We start from the raw sequence: 27,640 nt of genomic DNA, 5'->3' as shown, positions 1-27,640 counted from the left end.
CTTATTGTAAACCTACTAGAGGAGTTAAAATATGCTCTCATCTACTTATAATTCATAAACTGGTTTCAGAATGAGGGCGCTTGATCTGCATTGTTCATATGCTATGCTTTTAAATGTAATTTTAAATCTGTTTTCTGAATTCAGATTGGAAAAGGAATATTTATAGGCTCCTAAAAATCTTTTGTGATGATGGTGTGACGTATCCAGACACACGACACCTCCACACAACTTGTATCCCTAGGACTTTTCTGAGCATATTTGTTAAAGTCGGGGAAATGTAACACTGACACCCTCAGTAAAGTCACCCAAGTTTATTTTTCCAGTGTATTCGTATTGTGTCACATGACTTGCTTCCATATTTTTTGTTTTGTTTTGTTTTGATGCTGTGTTCCCATGACTGAATAGGTAGAAGAAATCATTTGTGTTATCTGAAATTTCTATGATGGTATCATGTACTGGCAGAATTTCATATTCTTGGGTCTGGTAGGAAAGGGTCCATTTTTAATGGATCAGGAATTCAGCAGTAAAGAAATGGCAGTTTTGCCAGTAAAAGCTCTGAGCAAAGTCCTTTTGCTGTTACTTCTTCATCTGTCAGTAAGAGACAGTGTTTACTGTGGTGGGCATTTACATTGTTTGCCACTGCCAGTTGTAAGGGTCATATTTTAGCAATGATTTTTTTTATTTCCAGTGAGAGGGCAAAACCAAAGCAGAAGCTGCACTATTTAATTCAGAATTAGCCCCTCTCTCTTTGGCTCTGTCTACAAATGTATCCCTTTTTCATATAAATGGCGTCAAGCTTCATTGAATTTAGCTCTGTCTTGTTAAGTACATTAATGCTGTGTTCTGTCATTCATTACATGAGAATTAGTTGTCTATTACAAAGTGGGGGTTTTGTTTGGAGCCCGATCTTCATGGGAAGAAGGCCACACGTGGTTTAATTTCCCCAGCACACTGAGTACCGCGCTTGTTTATCTGTGACTGGTTGTACACCCCCGAGAGCATCAGGAAAACACTGATTCCACCGTTGGGAGGCCCACCTTATTTTAAGCAAGGAAACCCAAAAGAGAACACTTATCACCTTCCTTTTGGAAAATCCCTTTTCCCTCTTTGTGTTTTGTCACAGTTTTTTAGTGATCTATATGGTGTCCTTAGAGTGTGTTACAGAAAGTGTTAATATCTTAGAGCAGCAGTAATAATAATCCTTTTACTCAGGGTAATCATGTGCTAATCCGCTGGTAAGTCAAAAGTATTAGATCATTTGAAATTCATTGTGTCAGCTCAGTTGAAATAACTGGTATGGTGCTATAAACATTTAGAGAAAGGGAGTCTTTGAACCCAAATAATAATGTCAAATAGTTTGTTAGTGTTACATGCTCATGTTTAAGGGTTTCATAAGCTTAACCCATGGACAAGAGTATTTCAGTTTATATCAGTGTGTAATATATTATTTTAACAGAAGGTTTATTTTTATTTTGTTATTTGGGGAAAGTTTCTTTTCCTCTGGCACTTAGGGACTACGTTTTTATGGTACAGTTTTCACTCTGCAATCACAGGGAGCCTGGTATTTGAGAAAGTTGTTTTTTTTTTTTTTTTTTAAGAAAACTATTCTTGTTTTTTCTAAGGTTTCATATTGGACTTAAATTTAATCCTTGTTCCCCTCTTTGGTATACTTGGGCAAAAAATTAATGATGCACTTATTTATTTTTCTGTAAATATTCTAGCTGGGGAGTTCTGTTTCATCAGTTTCCCTCTTTCCTCCTAACCAGAGCCACTTCTTCTTTGGAATTACGTAATTTACCTAAATTATTCTCTCTCCTGTCATTCTGAGTCCCCAGCTGATGGAGGTCCCTTTTAAGATATGCTTATTTTAGTGATCTTTGCACTCAGTAACATTTTACATTCTTCTTTTCATACTCAGGTAGGACAAATGGGAGAAGTTCATTAAAAATATTTTGAATTTCTTTATTTATTATAATATTAGGAAATTTAGTAATTAAGTTGTCCCCATGCCAATAGATGAATATTGTTGCTTATGGATCGTTCTCTTTAGAACTTCAGACGATTGCTCTCCACCTTAGGGGACCTTTCAGCTGCCTCCTACCAGTTGACAAAGCCTCATGGTAGAGCCTGAGAAAGCACTAGCCTAAGTTCCTTTAAGCAATTGGACAACCAAGGCTGCTGAGGAAATGATGAGTACTCACATCTGCCCTTTCTTATCACTGCTTGTTTCAATCTGACCTTTTATTGGTAGGTTTGAAAAATATATAGATGTTTTATCCTATGACTTATTAACTACTGTAAAGTGAAATTTTACTCTATTTTGAGATGAAATTTCCTGCTATTTGCATTATGTGAAAAGAGGCGTGAGAATTACATCGGTTGTTATGCCAAGTTCACCACCATGCTCCATGCTTTCGTCTTCTTGGGTCCTCCCATGAACAGACTTTGGCAATAAAGCGTTTGATCTTGAAGCACTCCCAGATAGCCTTTGCTCTGCTATTGTAAATTTTTCAAATTAGTTTGTTTATTTGTAAGGCAGGGTGGCAGAGAGAGACGGGATCAATCTTCCATCTGCTGATTCACTCCCCAAATGCCAGAAACAGCTAGAGCTGGGCCAGGCTGAAGCTAGGAGTCTGGGCATCCCTCATGGTTTCCCACATCTCAGGAATTCAAGTACTTGAGCCATCATCAGCTGTCTTCCCAGGTGCATCAGCAGGAAGCTGGATCAGAAGTAGCTGGGACTCAGGCCAGGCACTCCATAAAGGATGCAGGCATCCCAAGCAGCAACTTAGCTCACTGGGCCATAATGCCTGCCCCATAAGAAAAAAGCATGTTTTTAAAAAATATTTTTACTTACTTATTTTAGAAGGGCAGAGGAAGGAAGGGAGAGAGGAAGGGAAGGAGGGAAGCTTTTGCAAGCACACTCCCATCTACTAGTTAACTTCCCAAATGCCCACAGTTGCCCAACGGAAGCTGGCAGTTGGAAATTCAATGCAGGTCTTTAATGTAAATGGCAGGGACCCAACTATTTGAGTCATCATCTGTTGCCTCCAAAGATACATTATCAGAAAATTGGAATTAAGAATGGAACCAGGGGGCCTGCATGTAGCAGGTGGCATAGCAGGTAAAGCCACTGCCTGCAGTGGCAACATCCCATATGGGCGCCAGTTTGAGACTTGGCTGCTCCACTTCTGATCCAGATCCCTGCTAAAGGGCCTGGGAAGGCAGTAGAAGACAGCCCAAGTCCTTAGCCCCCTGCACCCACATAGGCGACCTGGAAGAAGCTCCAGGTCCTGACTTTGGATCAGCCCAGCTCCAGCCATTGCAGGCATTTGGGGAGTGAACCAGCAAATGGAAGACCTCTTTCTCTGCCTCTGCATCTCTATAACTCTGACTTTCAAATAAATAAATAAATATTAAAAAAAGAATGGAACCAGGATTCGAACCCCGGCATTTCAGTATGGGATGCAGATATCTTACCTTCTGTGTCAAAGGCCCACTCCCTCAATGCTACTACAGAATGAACTGAAATCTGTGTAGAGAACTAACTCCAGCTCTGAAATTTGGCCGGAGAGGAATGTTGTTCAGTACAGCCTGAGTATTTCAGGCATGCCCCAGCTGAAAGAAGGCGGCGGCCAGGGTGTCTGTTTTCAATCACAGAAACTGTGCAGCCAACCTGCAGAGAACTTGCCCTAGCCGTGTCAGAGGTGACGTGCAGGGATGGGTGAGGCATGACAGTCCCTAAGGTAGGTGACCTTGAAAGTAAGTTTTGATCGTTATGACACTTCATTTTAGGGTTTAGTCCAGCATCACTGGGAAAGGGCAGCATGGCACAGTGACAAAGAAATGGACTGGGGAGGCAGGCTGCTGAGGCTGGAATCCTGTTTCCATTTGTCCTAGCTGTGTGGTATTAGACAGGTTACTGCAGTGTCTCTGTGCTCATTTTGTCCTCCCTGAAGTGTGGATAGTAACTTTGTACTAATAGTTGAAAAATTGTGAGGATTGTGAATGAAATTATAGTACCTAGGACAGAGCCAAAATGTAGGTATTTCAGTGATTAAAATGAAGGGGCCAGCGCTGTGGCATAGTAAAGTCACAGCCTGCAGTGCTGGCATCCCCTACAGGCACCGGTTCAGATCCCGACAGCTCCACTTCCAGTCCAACTCCCTGCTAATACACCTGGGAAAACAGCGGATGCTTGGGCCCCTGAACCACATGGGAGACCTGGAAATGGCTCTTGGATTCAGCCTGGCCATTTGGGGAGTGAACCAGCAGATGGAAGAACTCTCTGTCTGTCTGTCCATTTTTTGGGGTTCCAGCATAGTTTCCTTATTTTGATTGCAGTGCCAAGAAAAGAGGGAACTTGAGGGTAGCCTGACATTTATATTTACCGATGGTCATCATGAGCTCGCATCAGTTAACATATTTACAAATGTACCAAATGATTTTCTCAGTAGGTACTACAGATTCACCAATACTGTGATTTAAGCCTTTCATAAACTACCTGTTGTAATTCACAAAACTGAGTTTCTTATTATCTGTGGCAGCTATTTCTTCATTCCTCAAAGATGTAATAATATGTACACACATGGCTACTACAGTAGAATGGTTCAAATTAAGAGGGGAAAACAGTTTATTATGAAATGCTAAGGGGAGTCACTTAAGACAATTCTTAATGTTAAGATGACTTTTTCATTACAGTTATGGGAATGGTCATGGTTGTCAGATTTGGCAGTGTAATTGGTGTTATGTTGATATAATGAAATCACACAAATGTGATCATTGAGCTGTTAAACTCAGTTTTGAATACCATTAATTTCCATTAAATTAATTACCATTAATTTCCATTAACCAGCTGTGAGGCCTTGATCAAGTCTCATAACTTCTTTGATCCTTGCTTTCCTTATGGCCAAGAGGTAGATGATAGGAGTGTACCTGTCTTGTTCTGTTGTCATGAGAATTAAGTTAATTCACATGTGTAAAGTATTTGCATTGTAAGGAAGGAAAAATATACTTTTAGAGTTTTATTTATTTATTTCATTTATCTGAAAAATCAGAGATTTCTCATCTATTAGTTCACTCCCCAGATGCTTGCCACAGCTAGGGCTGAGACTGGCTAGAGCCAGGAGACAGGAATTCAGTCCAGGGCCCCTACATGTGTGGCAGGGACCCAACTACTTGAGCCATCATTTGCTGCCTCCTGTGGTGCACACCAGCAGCAAGCCAGAATCAGAAGTGAAGCCAGGATTCAAACTTAGGCACTTTGATATGGGATTCGGGCATTGCAAGTAGCATCTTAACTCACAGGCCAATGCCACCCCGCAAGATAGCTTTTCCTGCTATCTTTCTGAGTTCTCAGCTGTAATCCATGTAAATTCTGACAGAGTAACAACAAAAATTATATAAATTCATTTGACTTAAGTTTTATGTGGCACAGGGACCTTCATACAGAAAGGAAGGCTTGAAGAAACAGTTAAACTTGTGTGTTTTTATGCTAGGTTTGATGAAGAGTGGAGAGTCCTAGGAAAATGGGATGACAGGGTGAGTGTTTGGAATAAGTTTTTTTTAAAGTCTCTCTATTAAAAAAAAAAAAAAAGAAAAGACGGCCATATTGCATATCAGAGTGCCTAGGTTCAAGTCCTGGCTCCCTTCCTGATTCCAGCTTCCTGCTAATGCAGACCCTGGGAGACAGCAGAGGATGGTTCAGATGGTGGGATCCTTGCCATCCAAGTGAGAGAACTAAATTGAGTTCCAGGCTCTCAGCCTCAGTTGTTGAGCTCATTAGAGGGGACACCAGCAGATGGGGAGCTCTGTCAGTCTGTCCTAGTCTTTTTATTTTCCTCTCTTTAACTCTCAACTTAAAAAGAAAGAAAAGCGGTAAGATGAAAGAGAGTGTGGGTAGGAGTAGTAAATTGGAGAAAACTCTGCAAGGCCTGCTCATTTAGCTTCCCCTGCATGCCTTGTCTTCAGAAATGAAGATGCTGCTTTCTGCTGAGTGTAGGGAGGGTGCCTACCACGTGACAATCTCACACTTGCCTCTAGGGAGAAAGTTGAGGGAAAGTCAGAGTCCTTGTACCTGCGGTTTTCAAATTCCTTCAGCTTAAAATACTCACTATGCCCAAGGGCTATATTTGGGGAGGAAGGGAGTGGTAAGGAAAAGGTGTGATTTGAGTGTAAAATATTTAGCCTAGTGCCTGGCAAGAGTCTCAGAAATGGTAACTCTATAAGATAATGAATTTGAGAAGCTGTGAAGTAGTAGTGTTCATTTACGTGCAGGTTTACTCATGAGCTATCCCGCCAGTCATTAATGGTGGTGGTTGTACCATATCTGTCATCCTGTTGCCTGTCTCAGCGCATGCCTGTGCGTTCACAGAGGCTCTCAGCATATGGGAAGGTAACTGGTCCATGTGGTTTTCTCCAACTGTAAACTTAGCTCTTCTTTATCACCAGACTATAATCAAAGAGGAACAGTGTCCCAGCATCATTGTTTTACTTTTGTTTTATTTTATTTGTTTATTTGAAAACCAGAGCTACAGTGAGAGGGGAGAGGGAGAGAGAGAGAGAAAGAGAGAGAGAGAGATCTTCCATCACTGGTTCACTCCCAAATGGCCACAATGGCCAGGCTGAAGCCAGGAGCTTCATATGGTCTCTCATGTGGGTGGCAGGGGGCCACACACTTGGGCCATCTTCTGATGCTTTATCCTAGGCCATTAGCAGGGAGCTGGATCAGAAATGGAGAAGGGACCAGCACTGTGGCTCAGTAGGTTAATCCTCCGCCTGCAGCACAGGCATCCCATATGGGCACCGATTCTAATCCCTGTTGCTGCTCTCCCAGTCCAGCTCTCTGCTGTGGCCTAGGAAAGCAGTAGAAGATGGACCAGAGGCTTGGGCCCCTGCATCCGCATGGGAGACCTGGAAGAAGCTCCTGGCTTTGGATCAGCACAGCTCTGGCTATTGCAGCCATTTGGGAAGTGAACCAATGGACGGAAGACCTTTCTCTCTGTCACTCTCTTCAATGTCTGTAACTCTCTCAAATAAATAAAATCTTAAAAAAAAAAAAAAAAAAGAAATGAAGCAACTGGGATACAAACTAGTGCTATATGGATGCTGGCATCACAGGTACCTGCTTTAGCCTCTGTGCCATATGCTGACCCCAGGAACATTGCTTTTAAATGGTACCTGGAAGCTCCAATCTGACTTTCTTTGTATTTAGAGGAAAGAAGCATTTTTAATATTATAGTAATTCACATTGATTAGATTCAGTTCTCTGAAATTTTTTTTTCCTTCAGGAAAAAATAAACAGTTGTTTTCCAAGCAGTTTTGTTGGCATTTAAAACAAAAGCAGTCACAGTAAACAGAATCAGTTTCCAAAGCATGCAAAGTGTGAATATGTACATTGATTTCTTAGTCTGTGCTAAGCATTGTGCTAGGGTTTGGGAGGCCGGGATGAGAAATAAAGGATTCACAACATTCATAGCCTGCAGAGGTTTCCACATTTTGCCTGATGACCAAATATTTCTGATAGAGGTCCATCCCCTGCTTCTTAGACATGTAACCTCTCCCCTCACCCAGGTGTTTTTATATGGTTCTTGGGAGTTTGTAACAGTTAAATCAACATTTGAATTTCAGACTCATGCATTAGTTTCTGGTTCTTTATAGAACATGATACAATTTGGTTATGAGCCTTATTTGGCTCTAGTGGCACACAAACCAAAAAGCTGAATTTATTTTCATTTTTTTCTTCAAGCACTATTTACTATTTTCCATAAGGTACTACTTTTCTCCTTTTAATGACAATCACCTTTTTTCTTTTTTTTTTTTTTGGTTGTTGTTAAGCCAAATGTCACATGATATCATCTGGACAATTCATTTAAAACTCACTTTCTGGAATCTGAGGCAAGTCAGAAAATTTTGCAATCCTGTAAAACATGCCCAGATGACAAATGTGCTTGTCACCATTCCTTCTGGGAAATCCCAGAGTATTGTCATAGTCTGCTGTCCTGGTTAGCCAGACTCTCTCACGGTTGAATTGGTGATTGGACATTCAGGAGTGTAGCACAGTCCAAACAATGTAAGTGATCTGAGAACCTCTTACCCATTACTGCTTTCATGAAAAGTAGCAAGGGGGCACTTTTTGAACAAAATCATAGTTAAGGAATGAAGGTGACAGCCCCACTTTCAGAAGAGCTATAGGAACCACCTTTATTAGAACTATCTGTTCTGAGCAACCTGGATAAAAGTAGAGAGATAGAGCCATTACCACTGATTTTGAACAATGTGAGGCACTGGATGACCAGTTTTGTCTTTGATTTTCTTCATCCTTCAAGGTTTGTTAAAGCAACATTTTTCTGGGTTGCAAGCATATAATGGAACTTTTAAGGGTGTCTTTTAGGTGCAATGTCAAGAATCAGGAGTTTGCAAGTCTCTAATTCAATTAAGAGTCTTTGGATATATTCATACTCAAACTTGCACACTAGGTGCACGGCTTTGCTGATTAATCATATGCTTGGAAATTCTCAGTGTACTCCATGGATCATAAATTTAAAATAGGACACCTTGGTTGTGTTTTATTTTGGCCCAATTTATTTTCAGACTACCTTTCTGACTGTATGAACTCCTAGGTGCTCTCTTCTCTGGATCTCACATATTTTTTTTTTTTAAGATTTATTTATTTATTTGAAAGTCAGAGTTACACACAGAAGGAGAAGCAAAGAGAGAGAGAGAGAGAGAGAGAGAGAGAGAGAGAGAGAAGTCTTCCATACGCTGGTTCACTTCCTAATTGGCTGCAATGGCTAGAGCTATGCCGATCCAAAGCCAGGAGCAGGAGCTTCCTCCAGGTCTCCCACATGGGTGCAGCGGCCCAAGGAGTTGGGCTGTCTTCTAATGCTTTCCCGGGACGTAGCAGAGAACTGAATCAGAAGAGGAGCAGCCTGGACTCCAGCCGGCACCCATATGGGATGTCAGCACTGTAGGCGGCGGCTTTACCTGCTACGTCACAGCACTGACCCCCTCGAATGTTCTTGGAATCAGCTCCAAGCCACTTGACCTCCATACGGCTGTACTTGTCCACCTTCTTGGATGACCTTGGCCTATCTCAGGTTGTTGAAATCAGTTTTTTCAGAAACAGTGATGGCCCAGTCTTGTGTTAGGTGTGTGTTAGGTGTGTGTGTGTGTGTGTGTGTGTAGGGAGTATCAAGTAAAACAAGACAAGGTCCCCAACATTGTAGGCCTCAGAGCCCAGTTCTCTTGGTAGCCTCTCCATCTCCCCAACTACTTCCTTCCCTAAGCCTTTTCTCCTTACCTCAGAAGTAGTCTCTCTTCCCTCAACCCTAAAGCATTCTGTTTGTGCCCTCTCTTGTCACATTGATCCCTTTCCACTTTATAGTATCATTATCTGTGGTCAGGTTTATCTCCCTACTCAGTTGTAAATTCCTGAAGGACATATTTATGTTTACATGTCAGGTCTGAGGATTCTCCTTTCCACGTAGTAGGTTTTTGATAAATATTTGTTGAATGAACAGACCACAGGAATAAAAATTCTTGCTAAGATTTGGTGAGGGGAAGGAATCTCATCACATTTCAATATTTTATACTTCCTATTCAGTAGAGTTGAGCGAACTTACTTTTCCAATCCTAGTCTACTAGAAGAAAGGAAAATAAAAAGACAAATGCCTAATTCTCTAAGTTTGTTATGAGAAAGGTAGATGGAGAAGGGGCGGGAGTGGGAGACTGTTTAATGTGTACAGTGTTGTGGCACAAGGCAGATACTTAATTTCAGGAAACAGCCTAATGAATATGAACACTTGGAAAATTAGTTGCCCATTCCATTAATTGTTTATTTGTGAATGAAAGGGGCTAGTCAGGCTGGACGATTGCTTGGTTTCTGGAAATCGGTATAGTAAACTATCTCCAGATGTCGGGAGAAAGAAAGACATTCACATTTTATTGCGTATAACACTTTGTTGCACAATTCACAATTTGAGCTTGAATTTTTTTTTGCTTCTGTTTTCTAGCACTTCGTTTTAGTTTGGTTTTAGATCTCCGTTTGCTCTTCTATGTACTGTAAATTCACTATTAACATAATTAGAAGGAATGTGCTTTTATTAGTAGTAATATGCTTTTATTGAAGTTATGTGGTCCAGTTAGAAGAAAGAGGCTAGTATTTTTAGTGTAGAGGAATAAGTTTTCTTCCTTGAACTATTTATTTAATGGCGAGACATTTATATGATATATTCTCATGTATGTGATTCTTGACAATGTAGTTAAATCAATAATTGCTCTTTACAGGTAAAGAGGGGGAGCATTTTAAAATTGAACTCTCTTAGTACTCCAGGAAGTTTGATAAATTTGCTTTGTAAAACTTGGATGGCATAGCTTTATGATGCTACACCTACAGGTTGCTGCTCAATGACCAAATACAAACAAACTGTAGATGCGTTGCCTTAACAGAGTGTACAGTGGTGCTGTTTTCTTTTTAGCCTTGAATTTTTTTTTTATCTTGACAGTCATTTAAACAATAACTCTGGCATCACTTGACTGCTTAATTAGCTTCACCATCCCAGTATGAGTATCCCAAACCCCCTTCTTAGAAGCTGCTCGGGAACCTAAGTTTTGATGGATAAGTAGTCAACATAACAGCAGATTGATGTGGAGGACTGGATTTTTACATGTCATTTAAAAATGGCATTTGTGCCTCAGTTCACTTTACAGCTATTTTCCAGATAATTCAAAGCACTAGAGAAATCCTCTGGCCCCTTAGGAAAACTGTGCCGTGAAACTCTCCCTTCATCTGCAGGTTATGGAAGAAACTCTGGCGGGACACTTTGGTGACTAATTTAAAGTATCTGGCAGGACGATTGATAGCACCTTTCCTTTGTATTGTGACAAATATATTTCGGCTGCAGTTTATTAACATAATTCAGCACAACCACAGACATATTGTACATATTAGAGCATAGAATTAGAACCATTTTTTGCACATCACAGTCTCCTCTCGCTTGTACTATTTTTTTTTGACAAGGATCTGGATAATTGCTTCAACAAATGAACTGCTGTGTTCAGTCTGTTTCTATAATTTCATAAATTGTTTTCATGCTAAAACCAAGCAAGCTTTCACTGAGTTAATATAAAGAACCACAGTGTAATTACAGGAGTTGTATTATTAAAAAATATGACAGAAATGGCAGCCTAACTGACAGCTACTTTCTCTTCGCTCTGTCACAACAAATTATGAAATCTCTTTTAAGTGCCAGTGAGCAAGAGTCTGCTCTGTATGCATCATCTTGAAAATGGGTATACACTCATAACTAATTATTCTAACTTCGTGTGTGATGGTGTGCCCTGGAAGGACTCCATACACTGACATGTGAATGCTGCTTTGCTTGAACTCTGAAGCGAGGAAAGGTGAAATTGTTGGTATTAGAGTGGGAGTTAAGCTTACTAACAGGTAGATAGGGGCCAGCACTGTGGTGTAGCTGGTAGAGCGGCCGCCTATAGCACCGGCATCCCATATGGGTACAGGTTTGAGTCCCGGCTGCTCCATTTCTGATCCAGCTCCCTACTAATGCTCCTGGGAAAGCAGTGGAGGATGGCTCAAGTGCTTGAGCCCCTGAACTCATGTGGAATATCGGAAAGAAGCTCCTGGTGCCTGGTTTCAGATTGGCCCAGGTCCAGCCATTACAGCCATCTGGAAAGTGAACCAGAGGATGGAAGATATCTTTCTCTGTCTCTGCCTCTCAAATAAAATAAATATATTTTTTAAAAGCAGGTAGATAACTGTTTAAAATAAGACAGAAAAATTTTTGTTAGGTCTACATTGTACTCTTCACTGATTCCACTTAAATCTTGTTGGGTATACTCAATGAGATAGCCTATCTCTATTTCATTTTCTAGACCCTTCTCGCCCTGATAAATTATAATCATTGAACAGTTTTGTCAGTTTCTCACAGTAGTCTGCCCTTTCAGTTCACATCTATAGTCTGCTTTCTTCCCCTCCATAAATTGTTGGTAACATCAGATCCCTTCTGGGGGTATTTAGCAAAGATGTTACTCATCGGCCATTCTTTTCAAGTTTCAGTGAATGTAATTACAGTGGTGCATCTGGCAGGCAGGAAGACCATTGGCGAGCAAAGAGGACTCCCAAATGGCACTCCATGCACGCAATTTAACATGCTTCAGCTTCAGCATATCCTTCTAGAGTTGCGTGATTAGGTGGATTCCCTTGCACTGTCATCTTGGTGGCTGTGGTCACATGGTGTGCTCAGTCCTTTGCTACCTCTTTCTTGTCCCTTTACACTGTGCTGTGTGCCTTTCCTTTGGAACTGGTAGAGATACATGTTATATTTACCCAGAAAACGTTGGAGATAGAAATGATTTGGGGGCCGGTACTGTGGCACAGTGGGTTAAAGCCATGGCCTGTGGTGCCGGTTCACTGCTCCACTTCTGATCCAGCTCCCTGCTAATGTGCCTGGGAAAGCAGAAGAAGATGGCCCAGTTCTTTGGCCCCTGTACCCATGTGAGAGACCTGGAGAAAGCTCCTGGCTCCTGGCTTTAGCCCGCCCCAGTCCCGGTAGTTGCGGCCGTTTGAAGAGTGAACCAGCAGATGGAAGATATTCTCTCTCTGTCTCTCTCTGTCTCTCTCTTTCTCGCTCTCTCTCTCTCTCTCTCGTGTGTGTGTGTGTGTGTGTGTGTGTGTGTGTTTTTCTCTAAGAGTCTGCCTTTCAAATAAATAAATACATTTTTTTAAAAAATAAAAAAGAAATGACTTGATAGTCGGGGTGAAACATGTGATTTGCCTTAAGAGCTTGTGACCCTCAGGCAATAAATAACCTAGAACAATCAGGCCAAGACAAAGCCAAACCTAGCTTTTCACCTCTAAATTCAGTGAAGGCTGAGGACAGGGAGGCACGAAGAAAAGCAGGGAAGGGGTTCGAGCTGTTCAGGAGAGATGGAGGGGAGGAGAGATACTTCTGTGAAAAGAGCATTGATCTTTCTTGGAGTCTGGTGGAAAAGACTTTTCTGAAGATATAGTTTGAACTAGGAACCAGAATAGAAGTGTGCTCTGTGGGTTAATTCCAGAAGGCATATTCCTGGCCAGAACTCTGCAGTCCAGGTGCCTGAACAGTTTGCCATCATATGCTGGGTACTGCCTGCAACCCAAGGTCAGGAGGAATAGGAGACTTCTCCCCATTCCCTGAAGACACAGAAATAAGGTCAGTCTACTGCCCACCGCAAGGTGGGCACAGCTTGGACACTTTGTTCTTTGCATATTCAGCTTGTTTTTAGCAGAGTCCCCATGTCTTTGGGGGCAGCTCAGGCTGACTTTCACTTTGAGACCTTTAGATTTCTGCCTCCATTCACCTCCCCAGTGAATGAAGCAAGACTGGGCCACTCTGTGCTAACTGCATTTCTGCTGCAAATTGCTTCTGGACTTCCCTTACGGCCCAAGTTCCTTGAGGCTATTGAGGCTGTTGCCTATCTTGCACCACCCTTTTCTACAATCCCTAGCACAGAGTAGGCATTCAGAAAATCTTGTTGAAGTCAATGATTTTGTAATAGAAGATTTCTACTGTGAAAGCTCTCTGAGTGTTAACTGATAAATCAACAACAGGAGTCACTGTGCACTTACTCCCCATGTAGGACCTCTGTCCTTAATGAGTTGTATTATGAGAATTAACTGTAAAACTTGTTCTCAAAGAGAACTTTATACTTTATGTGTGTGTGTGTTTGAGTGCAAATCATTGCAATCCTTACTTAGTATAGAGTTGGTCTTCTGTATATAAAGTTAATTAAAAATGAATCTTAATGAAGAATGGGATGGGAGAGGGAGTAGGAGGAGGGATGGAGGGAAGAACCATTGTATTCCTAAAGCTGTACCTATGAAACTTGTATTCATTAAATAAAAGCTTTCTTTTAAAAAAATTATCATTGTGCCAAAAAATAAAAAAATAAAAACACCTCTCTGAGCCCCATGAATCCTGGCTCTGAAAGGTCCCCTGGTGTTGTTCTTTATCCAGCCAATCAGTGATCAGTTAGCCAGGCTTGGCCTATCCTGTTTCATTCAAACAGCCTGTGTTCAGCTTCTTTCACAAAGCTGTGTTCTAGGCACTGAAGAAACAAACAAATATCCCAAGGCCCTTTCCTGTATGGGAGACTAAATTTAGGTTGGCAATGTAGGATATTTAGGAAGCCTAAGAACATAATAAAAGCAAGTACATAGTACATTATTATAAATTATGTAAACCTGGAGTGCTGCGGAAATTTGGAGCACATTGGAACTCAGGCATGTAATGGAAGAGGAAGTTGAAGTTGACTTTTTCCTCTTTCAAGTCCACGTGCAAGTGAGCCACAGAACTGGAATCTTTCTTAGCGCTCCCTTGACCCCCTGCCAGATTCTGTCTTTGAAACATCAATTTACAAGGGTACTCTAGAGAGTTTCTGGAGGATGGCATTGAAAGATAAGTTTATTTTGGTGCAAAAAAATTTGAAATCCATGCATATGAGGGTTGCTCAAAAAGTTTATGGGAAATAAATACTAGGAAAAATGTATGCATGGATGAGAAAAATATTTTGCACCAAAATAAACTTACCTTTTTGATTACATTTTCCACACACTTTCTGAAGGATCGTTGTATATCTGAGTGTGTAACTGGATGTGTGGATGCCATATATTGTTTACATCAAATTGATTTTCTTCCCATGCTTATCATATTTTTGAGGATTAATTATCACTTTAATATTTTTATTTAGTATTGACTGTTTGGCACAGTGCTTGGCTCCTTAAACAAAGTATTTCTAGTGTATAAAAGCCCTTTGTGAGGTCAAGTGTTGTGGCACAGTGTGTTAAGGTGCAGCCTGCAATTTTGGCATCCCATATGGGCTCGGTTCAAGTCCCAGCTGGTCTACTTCTGGTCCAACTCCCTGACAATGCGCCTGGGAAGGCAGTGGAAGATGGAACAAGTGCTTGGGCTCCCACCACCCACATAGGAGACCCTGAAGGAGTCTCTGGTTCCTGGCTTTGGCCTGGCCCAGCTCCAACTGTCACAGCCATTTGAGGAGTGAACCAGTGGATGGAAGAGCTCTCTTTCTGCCTCTCCCTCACTGTCTCTGTCACTCTGCCTTTCAAATAAATATAATAAATCTTTAAAAGAAAACACTGTATGTGAAAGTCGTACCATTCTTTCTTTCCAAGTGAGGAATTGTGAGCTTGGGAAAGATGAACTGACAAGTAACAGGGTCAATGGGAAGAACTCGTTAGGAATTTTTTTTTCTCCTGGAAAATGGGAGAGGAGGGTGCATTTAGTTACTCACAGGCGTTCCACTGCTCTCTGGCCTGTATCGCTGCAGTGAGCATTAGTGCCTCACGATTCTTCAAATTTTGCTCACTATGAACAGTGCTTTGTGGGCTCTACTGGCAGTGTGGCTGCCACTCGGGCTGTGAGCTTTTGGATACCAGGAGGTAGAAACAGTCTTAGTAAGTTAAAGAATCAGTCATGGAGTCAGTGAAAAATAAGCTGGAGGTCCAGGAACCTTGTCTGCTTGATTTAAAACCGTGTGCACACACAAGTATTTCATGGGAGCATACTTTATTTTGCTTGTTCTGTGTTTTTTAAAATGGTGTCAGTTTTGTTAATTTATAAATTAGGTCGCCGGAGCTTATGACTTGACTCTAACAAGGGGCTTTCCATCTGGGAGTTTTAGCTGCCTTGACTGTGTAGGAAAATATTGCCTGTGATTTCAGGAAGACTTTACAGGAACCCCATCTGATAATGAAAGCATCTGTGTAACATGTATGAACACATTAGCACACTGTGCTGTGTTCAGTAGAGTTGTTACTTTCTCAATGCATTATCTTTAACAAGATCGGTAGGGTAAGATAACAAAAACCACTATTTTTTTTTTTTGGCCTTGAAAAGTTAGTTCATATCCTAAAATTATTTACTTATTTACCCTGAAGTATACCTTTTATCAGAGCTTCCTGTGTTTAGACCTGAACCAACAGCCAAAAAGACCATGAAGTTGAGATGATTACAACCAGGCTTACAAGTGTGGACTGGGTTCTGTGTATCTCCTTACTGGCACTTACGGGAGCGCTGCCCTCTTTTCTCTAAGTGCTATTATTCTTTACTCTGCCTCCCATTTTCTCTTCTCTTTGGGTTTTCACATTCCTTTATCAAGGCCACTCCCCCTTTACAACTGATTACCTGTTTATTCCCCCTCTGATTCATTCTTTTTTTAAAATAAGATTTATTTATTTGAAAGTCAGGGTTGCACAAAAAGACAAGGAGAGCTGAGAGAGAGAGAGAGGTCTTCCCTCTACTGGTTCACTCCCCAGATGGCTGCAACAGCCAGAGCTGAGCCGATCCGAAGCCAGGAGCTTCTTCTGGGTCTCCCACATGGGTACAGGGGCCCAAGGACTTGGGTCATCTTCCACTGCTTTCCCAGACCATAGCAGAGAGCTGGATTGGAAGAGGAGCAGTCAGGACTCGAAGCAGTGCCCATAAGGGATGACGGCACTGCAGGTGGCAGCTTTACTCGCTAGGCCACAGTGCCAGCCCCCTGATTCAATTTTTTTTTTTTTATTTGACAGGTAGAGTTATAGACAGTGAGAGAGAGAGACAGAGAGAAAGGTCTTCCTTCCATTGGTTCACTCCCCAAATGGCCTCTATGGCAAGAGCTGCACCAATCTGAAGCCAGGAGCCAGGTGCTTCTTCCTGGTCTCCCATGCAGGTGCAGGGGCCCAAGCACTTGGGCCATCCTTCACTGCCCTCCCAGGCCACAGCAGAGAGATGGACTGGAAGAGGAGCAACCGGGACTAGAACCCGGTGCCCTTATGGGATGCTGGAGCCACAGGCGGAGGATTAACCAAGTGAGCCACGGCACCGGCCCCCCTGATTCAATCTTTACCATCTCTATTAAAGGGATTTTCTCTCTCTCTCTCTCTCTCTCTCTCTCCTTTTCTTTTTTTTTTTTTTCTCATTATCAACTTTTAAAGCCAAGCCATTCAAAACCCACCTTTCTCTATTCTTTTGAGCTTTCATCCACTGCACATAATTCGTTGTTCTAAATACACATATAAACTAGTTTACACATAAGTTCCTTTCTTACTTAGGACTGAAAATTGTTCATCATTAGGCCCTTCCATTCTAGTACTAAGGATTCTAAATGACGCCAAGTCTTTAAGTTTCTGAAATGTTGGACTCTATTAAATGACATTAAGTACACCAGTATACACTCTTCATTCTGATTTTCCTGACTCTAGTCTCCATTGCACTGTAATATATTCCAACTTCATATTTTCTGTAACTCCCACTTTGAGTTTTTTTGGCCATCGGAAAATATTCTGTTCAGTCCATCTTAAATGTTAAGTGCGTGGGGGAAAGGCATCAGGTAGCACTTGTTCCTTCACTGCAATGATGGGATATAAGTAAAGGCATCCAAACTTAGAGGTGGCCAAGCACCAAGGGTTAGAGACTGGATTAGATGTGGATTAGACTTCGGAGTTAGAATAGTGTGATATCCTCCCATTAGGGTAATGCCAGGGTTAAATTATTTTGTACCTTTAGCATGTTTAGAGCACTGCAAGGTATATGATAAGTACTATGAAGTGTTGGCCAGTATTAAGAAACTAACTCTGCAGGCAATATGTGAAATATGAAAAATAAATAGAAATATGTACTTAAAATGCCAAGTCTTGACGTAGGATGTTTCCTGTCTTCATTCTCCTTGTGAATTTATTTCTGGAGAATTAGGAACATGTTTTAATGACATAACTTATTAATGTGTTTTAAAGAAAACACTTATAATGTTAATTGTGCTGTTTTTGAAATAATGACTTGTTCATTGACATGTATTAGGGGACATTATATGAAGTCAGTGTTGAAAGAAAATATAAAGAAGTTCACACTTTACTTTGTCATTCCCAAGAATGAGAGGGTTTGGTATAGTAGCCATATTAGATTTGCTAAAACAAACCTGTGAAAACACACTGACACGCAGAAGTACTTTTGTCTTTTGTTTTGTAAGGTCTGTTTTCTTTATTGAGGTAAAATTCACATAGCATGAAATTCACCATTTTAAGTATTTAAAGTGTCAAATTCATTGGTTTTTAGTATAGTCACACTGTTGTACAACAATTACCAATACCTTACATGGGTCTTTTAAAATTTTTATTGTTAATTTTAAATTTACAAAACAAAATCATTTTAGTTGAAAAGGATATATACTTTTAAAAATATTTATGAATTTTGCTTGAAATTCAAATTATATAGATTTTCTAAAATATTGAGGTTCAGTGTTTATTTCACAAAACTAAAAGGTGTTGGTGTGAAATATTTATTGAGCATATTTTTTTTTAAATCTCTGTGTTATACTAAGAGAAAGATGAGAGTTCTAATTAAGATAGTGGCTAGACATCTGCTTTGTATCTGCTTTATAATAAGTAATATTTCTGCTGACTAAGCAAGAAATTGTGTCTTTAAAATTATGAACTAATTAGAACAAGATAAAAAGAACTGAACTTCTTGCCAACATCCAAATCAAATGAAAACCTCAGATTTTAATATTTATCTAAGATTTTATTTTGTGTACAAACTCATACAAAGTATTATTTACTGGAGTTTATATACTTTTATATCTGTTTATATTTTATTTGAGGAAAGAAAGAAACTATGACATTTCTAAACATGTTAATAATCAGGACTGTGACAGAATATAACTTTATAAATATCTAATTTGTAAGAGGTTGCTTTAGAGAAGATTTTAAATATACCCAAACAAAAATTTTAGTCTCTGTGTACGTGAGTAGACTTGATTGAGGTTATGATCAGAAATACTAACAGCAGGGTGTTCGCTGTGAAACTCACCTAAATTAAAGTCTTCCAGAAAAGTCTTATCTTATTGCCAGATTTCATGATACTTCCAACCCCCTAAAACCATTTGTTCTGTCCACATTGAAGCCTCTTGGACCAAAGAGGACTTTGTTTCTTTTTATCTTTATTATGACATTTGAGGTCTGCTTATTGCTGATGAATAATAGGTATATACATGTATCCTTAATGTTTCACAATGATATTCTTTAGCCAAGTAGTTTTGTACACAGTCCAAAACATGCAACTTTTTTGGTGTCAGGGAAAAACTGATTATCAAATGTTTAACAAATATTTACATTGGTAGCGTTGAATAAATGCATGTTTTTAACTCTCATTTTAACTAACGTGAAAAATGTAATTTTAACTGGTTGCAGATTTTCTTGTAGAGCATTAGGTTTCTCTCTGGTGTCGTGACTGGAAGTAAATGTTTTAGTACTGTGTAACAACACATAATGCTGGATTCAGACTTCAGCTCTGACTTTGCAACAAGGTTGTGAACATTCCTATTCAGTGTCTGATTTTGTCTTTCTGTGGGCTAAAGAATAGGATTACTTTCGCTTCTTGATAATTTTACCTAATCTAATACTGGTTTGACAATTGGAAATTTATATGGATTATATGAAACCACGTATGCCTTTTTAGAGCATGGAATGCCACTCCATTAATGGATCCCCAGAAGGTTGTATCAGTGAGTGTCCCATAGAATATTCTTAATACATACAATGAGAAGGCTCTCCCTGTCTCTGAAATATTTAGTTCATTATTTTATTCGGCAAAATCGTATTTTGTACCATTACAGATAGCCAAGAAGTAACAAAGAAGGGAGAAGTGGACAAAATGAGAACTCGACAGCATTCAATGATAAAAATCCATCTTCCTGGATGCAGTTAATACAGAAATGTAAAAATGCTCCCATCTGTCTAAGCATCAGTGTCTGATGCAGTCTCTGGGGGAAGTGGCTACAAAGTCATTTCCACCTAATGGGTTGCTAGGTTGCCTCTGTACAGTAAGTTGGTGGTTGCAGCCCACTTCCTCCAAGACAAAGGTTCATGTCTCTAAAACCCCATCACAACTGACACTAATTGGCATTGCTGTGGGCTCCGAGCTGTGAAAGCAGGCCTGAGTGGGCATGGAGCAGGGCACACTGATGGGGCGTGTGGCGCCAAGGGGAGGACTTCTGCCCGGGTTTTGCCAGTGGATACGTGCATTTTGATTTTCTTTACTGACCCCTGCTCATGCAGTTTATATTATCTTCAGCTTTGTTGTTTGATTGAGGAAAAATTTGTTGGAAGCCCTTGTCTTGAGGAGGTATCCAAATGTTAACATTGACCTGTGAAAATCTCTGTGTGATTAAAATGATTAGTAGTAAACATAATAAATGAGTAGACCCTTCTTACCTCATGTTTTGATGCATCTAATAAGCTAATATTGTTTTATTTTTTCTGAAATGAGAAGCCAGAAGAGGGCATATTTGTCTTTTCAGAAATCAGCTTGGGAGCCACTTGGTCCAGTTCAGTTACAATTGCTGTGAATTACAGAGAGAACCTGCTTCGCTCAGGAGGATCGGGAGTGAAGGATTCTATTGCTGCCAGGGAGTTGGAATGATCAGGAACGTGAAAGCCCGTTAGAACCCTCGCCTTGGAAATGTTTAATTATGTCAAAACGTGAAGGCCAAGAATGGCCTCCATGCTTGGGTGACTATGTAGAGGACAGGGAAGAGAACCCATCCTGAGCACTTCTTACATCGCCAGGATTGTGTTGGGCACTTTGTTTTTCACAATGGACATATATTACCCAGCTTCAGGGCACAGAGAAGTGTGGCTACAGTTATGTAGGCAAACTCTGTTCTCTTGCATGCATATTGAAAAATTGGTGAGTTGTGGCAATAAGGAGGAAGAGAATAACTAAGGGAATGGATTAGTCATATTAATCATTTATATCTTCTCAGTGAATCCATTTAAAATGAAAGTGGATAGCCATTTAGGTACCCAGTCCCTGCCCTCCCTAGCTTCCTCTTCCCCTCTCCATCAGTCTCAGGCTCAGGAGTGTTCGGTAGGGATCCTGCTGGAACAATTGGCTGGGACTTCAGCTCCCTGTGAGAGGCTCTGCTTTCTAATCTTGGGAAAGCTCCTGAGGCCTTCCTCAGGAAACTGCTGACTTCCTTCACTGTTTCCAAAGAGATGCGAAACAAGTTTGGGATTTCCTTCACCCCCAAAGTCCTTTAAACAGAGCGTGCTTCTTGCATTGATGTCCATTTGTTTCGGTCTCAGTGCGGTCTCGGGCCTCTTCCAGGTCCCACGATACAGTTAGCGGTGACAGGGCTGGAAGGAGGCTGGGGCAAGCGAGCTGTCCATGGCACAGTCTGAAGAGCTGCTCCTTCCTGGCATTGTGCACCCGCACTTGGCATTCTGATTCTCTGATGCTGGAGTGGTGTTCTGACGCCTGCGAAGCATCACAGCTGATTCTGACGTATGCTTGTACCCATCCTCTTTTATATTTAATAGGCAAGAGCTGTGTGTGTTTTTTAAGAAGTAGAAACATTTGGCTCACAGCTAAAGAAGATGTGATTGTGCTATGAAACCTTGTTTTCTCAGCAACTTGATAAGTCTCACCTTGGTTTACAGAGTCGCCTCCCCCTCCATGATGTCTAAACAACGAAAGAGGTACCATCACTGTTTCCTGTGATCCCAAATTAAAGCAAAGGCAGTTCCGCCTTGGAGGCCTTATCATCTCATGCTTTATGCTTCTTACTCTTATTCTTAATACCTTTTGTTTTCTTAGACAAAGATATAACATGCTTAACACCTGTATACACCTGTATAGAACTTCATGTTATTAGGTCAGGTGTAATAGTCTCACACAGAAACTAGCTTTATTAGCTGTCATTCCCTCGTAATATTACTTCCCTCCAGCACCAGTTTTCCTCTAATCATTAACTATTTTTTTTTAAGATTTATTTATTTTGAATGGCAGAGTTACAGAGAGAAGGGGAGAGAGAGAGTCAGCGATCTTCCATCCTCTGGTTCACTCCCCAAATAGCCACAACTTGCCAAGGCTGGGCCAGGCCAAGCCAGGAGGCAGGAACTTCTTCTGGATCTCCTACATGGGTGCAGGGGTCCAAGGCCTTGGGCCATCTTCCACTGTTTTCCCAGGCCATTTGCAGGGAACTGGATTGGAAGTAGAGCAGCTAGGACTTGAACCACCACCCAAATGGGGTACCAAAGTCTCAGACAGCAGCTTTACCTGCTATGTGACAATGCTGGCCCCTAATCATTAAACTTTAAAAAATTAAATAAGTAGGCTAATGGGATTGGGGGATGGGAATCACTGCTTTAATTAATTGATGCACAGAATTGAAAAACGTTTTCATGGGGCCAGCATTGTGGCACAGAGGGTTAAAACCACCTCTTGCAAAGCCGGCAGTCAGAACAGAGCACTAGTTCAAGCCTGGCTGCTCTGCTTCTGCTCCAGGTCCCTGCTAATGCACCTGAGAAAGCAGAAAAAGAGGTCCATGTGCTCAGGCCACTGCCACCCACGTGGGAAACTAGGGTGCAGTTTCTGGCTCCTGGCTTCAACCTGGCCTAGCCTCAGCCATTGTGGCCATTTGGAGAGTGACCCAGCAGATGGAAGATATCACTTTCTCTCTGCCTCCCCCACCTTCCCTCTCTGCCTTTAAAATTCATATTTTTTAAAAAAATTAAATTTAAAGAAGAAAATAGTTTTCATGTAGATAAACATTGGAAATGATGTTTGGCAGCTAGATGATGGCTAGACAAGATTGTGAAATGTAACCCTAAACTTTGTTCATCTCTGAGGAGTAAAGAATACAAGCTGTCAATAGATGATTCTTCTTAAAGAAAGTAACACTGCACAAGTACACACCCACTGAAAATCCTCCCACTTCTCCCTTGCATTTTTCTGAGGCATGCCATCTGGCAGCCGTGTCCCGGTGTTAAACAACTGGAACACAGGTAATATATTTTACAATTAAAATAACAGCCTCACATTTGCTGGATATGATCAGACATAAAATATTAAAGCATGCTTACTGCCAGCTCTGTGGATATTCAGATAATGTTTCAGTGAAAATCATATTGAATTGTGCTTTCCAGATCTATTTATGGTTCACTCAAGTGAAACACACTAATTGTGCAAATAGAGTAGGAAGCAGCCATCTTAACAATCTGTGAGGTGCATGGCTGGGTTCATGAAGAGCAGTAGCTGCCGGCGTCTCGCCAGAGTCCATCTCAGATTATTTAAAATACATAATATGGTCTTGATGCAGGTTTCTTACACATCAAGACTAAATGTGGGAGGGTAAAACTTTGCTGATTGCCACTGTCTTCATTCTCAGTCTTCATGAGAGCAGCAGAGCTAGTCAGTGTGAATTCGTTCACCCAAATATATATCAGCTTGTACTCAGCTGGAGAATTGGAAGCATCACAACATATGGAAATGCCTGCTGAGTCAATGGAACATCAGAGTATGAAAGTATTGCAGGCCAGTGCTGTGGCATAGCGGGCCAAGCCTCCACCTCGGCACACGCATCCCATATGGGCACCAGTTCTAGACCTGGCTGCTCCTCTTCCGATGCAGCTCTCTGCTATGGCCTGGGAAAGCAGTAGAAGATGGCCCAAGTCCTTGGGCCCCTGCATGCACATGGGAGACTCTGAAGAAACTCCTAGCCCCTGGCTTCGGATTGGCTCAGCTCTACCCATTGTGGCCATCTGGGGAGTGAGCCAGTGAATGGAAGACCTTTCTTTCTGTCTCCTCTCCCTCTGTGTGTCAAATAAATAAATAAATAATCTTAAAAAAAGTATTGTACTTTCTATACTTATTTTTCATATATTAACTATGTTAACCAAGATTCTGTAACAGTGTAGCGTTTTATTCTCCAGAGGAAAGCAGATTGGGAAGATTTCATCAGCATGTGAAGAGAATTCAGATGGACCGCTTCATACTTCTTTGTTACCTATGCTGAAAGACAAGTGCAGGGACCATTCATTTGGAGAAGGTGTTAGAAGGGTGTGTGTTTCCTCACGGCGGGCTGCTGTATGGAGGCCTTCATTCACAGCCTTCTCTCTGCCTTACAGCAAGGGAGAGAGAATATTAAATTTCTACTTCTCTCCTTTTGATCTCAAGGAAGTCATAAATCTCTACAGCACACAAGTTGACTTAACCCTTGCAAGTACTTGAATCTGGTTGACTTAAAGCCAGTAGCCCTGATCTCTTTGCCTTCCTTTAGGAGGAAGCAGAGGTGTATTTGTTACTTTTTATGCGGCACAACTTCTCACACTGCCTTTAGAGTAAAGGATGAACAAGAAGTGAAGGCGAGAATGCTTTGTCTAGGATTGACCACAGGTTGTGAAGGAGCTGCTCTTCCTTATGGTTCAGTTATATTTACCTAGCATGAATGGATGCTGTAGAGACTGAAATTAGACACTGCAGTTACCCTTGAGGTGTGATTCTGCTTGTAATTTGTTCACATGTAAGCCACAATTTACTCGATACTTTAAATCAGGCAATCGGAATAAGGATAAAAAGAGGCAACTGCAGAAACTGAGGATAAGGAATCCCATAGAAAGATTTTGATGTTTGGCTTTTTCAAAAACAGGAAGTATGTCAGTCAGTTTCCAGATAGAGGCAGTCTGTGTTGCCCACGGATTTTCACATTGCCTGGGACAGAGCCAGTGCCTGGGCCTTGAGTGGTGATGCATCTCTCTGTTTTTTGGTTTCAGGCATAGCATGATAAAGTAGCCTTTGGGATTAAGGGAGATTGCAGTGGTGGAGGGAGTGGTATTCTTTTTGGTTAGGACAGGGAGACCTGAGGTTAGGAAGTTACTAGCATTGCCTAGAGGAACAACTAGACTCGAGGCCTTGGAAGACGGTCCTTGTTTCTGTTGTCTCTGAAATCTCTTCCCTCTAGTGGTGAGTCCATTCTGCTGCAGCCAAGCCTGCCTGGAATGTGCATCTCTGTCACTGTTCCCTGAAACTGGATGACCAGGCAAGATTTCCATATGGCACCTTGTGTATTTCAGTAGTAAATACATGCTAGACATTTCTTGTATAGTTTCCCTTTTCACATAGCAAGCCCTGGATAACACACCAGAGATGCTTTAGCAATTTCACCTTTTCACTTGGAAGTTTACATAATTTTACAAAAGTTATATCCACTTACAAATGTCATCTCTTCATTTTTGTCTCCTAGTGTGATAATACTTATAAGCATGAGTTTAACATAAATTGATGTAATAATATCCTCTTTTTTTAAAAAAAAGATTTTCTTATTTATTTATTTGAAGGGCAGACTTACAGAGAGGAAGAGGCAGAAAGAGAGAGAGAAAGAGAGAGAGAGATCTTCCATCCGCTGGTTCACTCCCCAAATGGCCTCAATGGCCAGAGCTGCACTGACCTGAAGCCAGGAGCCAGGAGCTTCTTCCTCCAGGTCTCCCACGTGGATGCAGGGGTCCAAGGTCTTGGGCTGTCTGCTACTGCTTTCCCACGCCTTATCAGAGAGCTGGATCTGAACTGGAGCAGCTGGGACTCAAACTGGCGCCCATATGGGATGCAGGCCAGGGCTTTAACCCACTACACCACAGCGCCAGCCCAGTGATATCCTCTTAGCGATCTAGCAGATTTCAAGTTCTTAGAAAGCGGTTAGGAAACCAAAAATTTGACGCATACATATGCAGTGCCTAGCAAGTGATGGGAATAGTAATAAAGATTTCACTTCGTTGCTATTAATTATGCTTCTGTTATTAATATTGTAGTATATTGTTCTTGTTCTCATATAGGGTCTCTTTTGTTGAGAGGGGCATATGCCTTATACTAAGAGAAGAAGTACTGGTTTGCAGTCTTTATTTAATGAAGAGATTTAATGAGATCTCAAAATATAGATTTATATCCTCAAAACTGGAAGGAACCAAATAAGAGAAACAGGCACAAAATGAAATAATATCATCTCTATGTGATAGATAAATTGTGATATTTAAAATCACAACTGGCTTTGTGCAAATAGGAGCAGATTTATTCTGTACACTAAGATTATAAGAAGAATGACATAAAAGCGCATGCAGACAAAGCCTGTGCCTTCTGGTGTGTAAAGCAACTATCTAAATATATGTCTATTTGTGTCCGCATGCAAAGTTAAAGGACACTTTTCCATGAAATAATGCATTCCTTTAGAATTGCTATAGATTTTCATAATTTTTTAAAACATTTCTATTGTAACCTACATCAAAAGGGCAGCCAGGGTTTTTTGTGTCTGACTATACATATGCATTATAAAAAAGTGAGTCTACTGTAATTACCAGTTTGCAGAGCGAATTCCTGCAGGGTTTGTACTCTCCCCATTAGTAAAAGAGATAAGTTGAAATGTATTAAAATTTCACTGTACAACTGGGAGTTTTTGTTCACAGTAAATGTGTTAATGTTTCTTCATTGCTTGACTGTTTGTGTTTAAATTTAGGCAGCGTGCCCAACAGGGACAAAATTATAGGATAAAGCTATGTATAAAAGAAAATCCTTCAGAGAGCACCAATAAGGCTCTTTTTAAAAATAAGCAGTTACATATAATAGTACATGGCTGCAACCACAGAGAAAAGTTTTATCTGTCTATTTCAGAATTATTGGAATTTTTCTTTCCCTTGTGTGAAAGTTAAGAGGACCGAGCTTATGTCAATAGCTGATACACTTTGATGTAAAAACATCTATTCTTTTATTCAGTGTTACTCCCGCAAAAAGAAACAGAAACCATTCCCTCTTGTTGTCCTTATGATGGAGAGTGGCTAATAACATTTTGAGAGACAGGTGTTAGATCACATTCTCTTCCTTAGTGTAGGAACTCTTTCTTGTTAAGAATTCTAATTGCAACTTGTTAACATTTTTGGAGCATTTTTCTCTGCTTTTCTTCGTTGCCAAGAACTTAGTAAATACAATTATTCACAAAGATGGCCTTACATTTTAAAAAATTAATCTATGACCACTATCACCTAGTGTGAATATGTAATGAAATTCACAAATACAGGATAAAGGCTCCCATTTCTCTGTCGTCTAGAGAGGGTGGAAGGTGCAGCTATCTGTAAACACTGGCTATAATAAGCTTTGGCCAGCCAGGAAATCAACCCTCCTCTCTCTCAAATGTTGAAGACATATTATAGTTTTATGATTTACCTTTTGTAGTTTCTTCCATCTGCTTTTACCTAGACATATGGATACTATCCCAAATGCCTCTGCACGCCTCACACAGCAGACCCACAACATAAACCAGTGTAAGGAGCCCAAAATAAAATGTCTGGCTTCATGTCAAGATGTCGCTGTCCTGGAAATGGTGATTTCTAATTTACTTACAGAGACAACGGAGGAGGGGGAGAGAGAATATGCATATATGAGATTTCATAGCGTGTTGCTTTTATACCTGTAGTCACATACCTGTATGAAAATGTGAAAGCCCCATATGTATTTTCTGTTGTATATTAGCTTTCCTTAAGAAAATGTATTTTTCCTGTAAATAGTTTGGTTCACCTCCCCCTGCCTCAGAAGACATTTAATTTTTACTTCTTCCTCTACACTGTTCTTTAAAACATGAATTTTTAACTGATAGACCTTGAAGTCCTTCAGAGCCATTACTTTCTTTTGGCTAATTTGTAGAAAGGCACCATATGAAAATTGGATTTTTGATCTGATGGAGTGATTCCTGAGTTCTTATGAACCATTTATAGTCTATCAAGTAAATCCTTCTTAGTTCACGGATTATTGACCCAATGGACCAT

At 40.7% G+C, this 27,640-nt stretch overlaps 1 protein-coding gene across 19 annotated transcripts in view; it reads left to right on the top strand.

The window, feature by feature from the left end:
* BNC2 (basonuclin zinc finger protein 2) overlaps positions 1-27,640 on the top strand; it is a 455,230-nt gene that overhangs the window by 258,055 nt on the left and 169,535 nt on the right. The gene's annotated exons all lie outside the window — the stretch shown is intronic.

This window comes from Oryctolagus cuniculus, chromosome 1 (assembly GCF_051225735.1).
Source record: "Oryctolagus cuniculus isolate XC-2025 breed Fujian yellow rabbit chromosome 1, ASM5122573v1, whole genome shotgun sequence".
Taxonomy (NCBI): domain Eukaryota; kingdom Metazoa; phylum Chordata; class Mammalia; order Lagomorpha; family Leporidae; genus Oryctolagus; species Oryctolagus cuniculus.
This window is presented reverse-complemented; position numbering and strand designations above follow the sequence as displayed.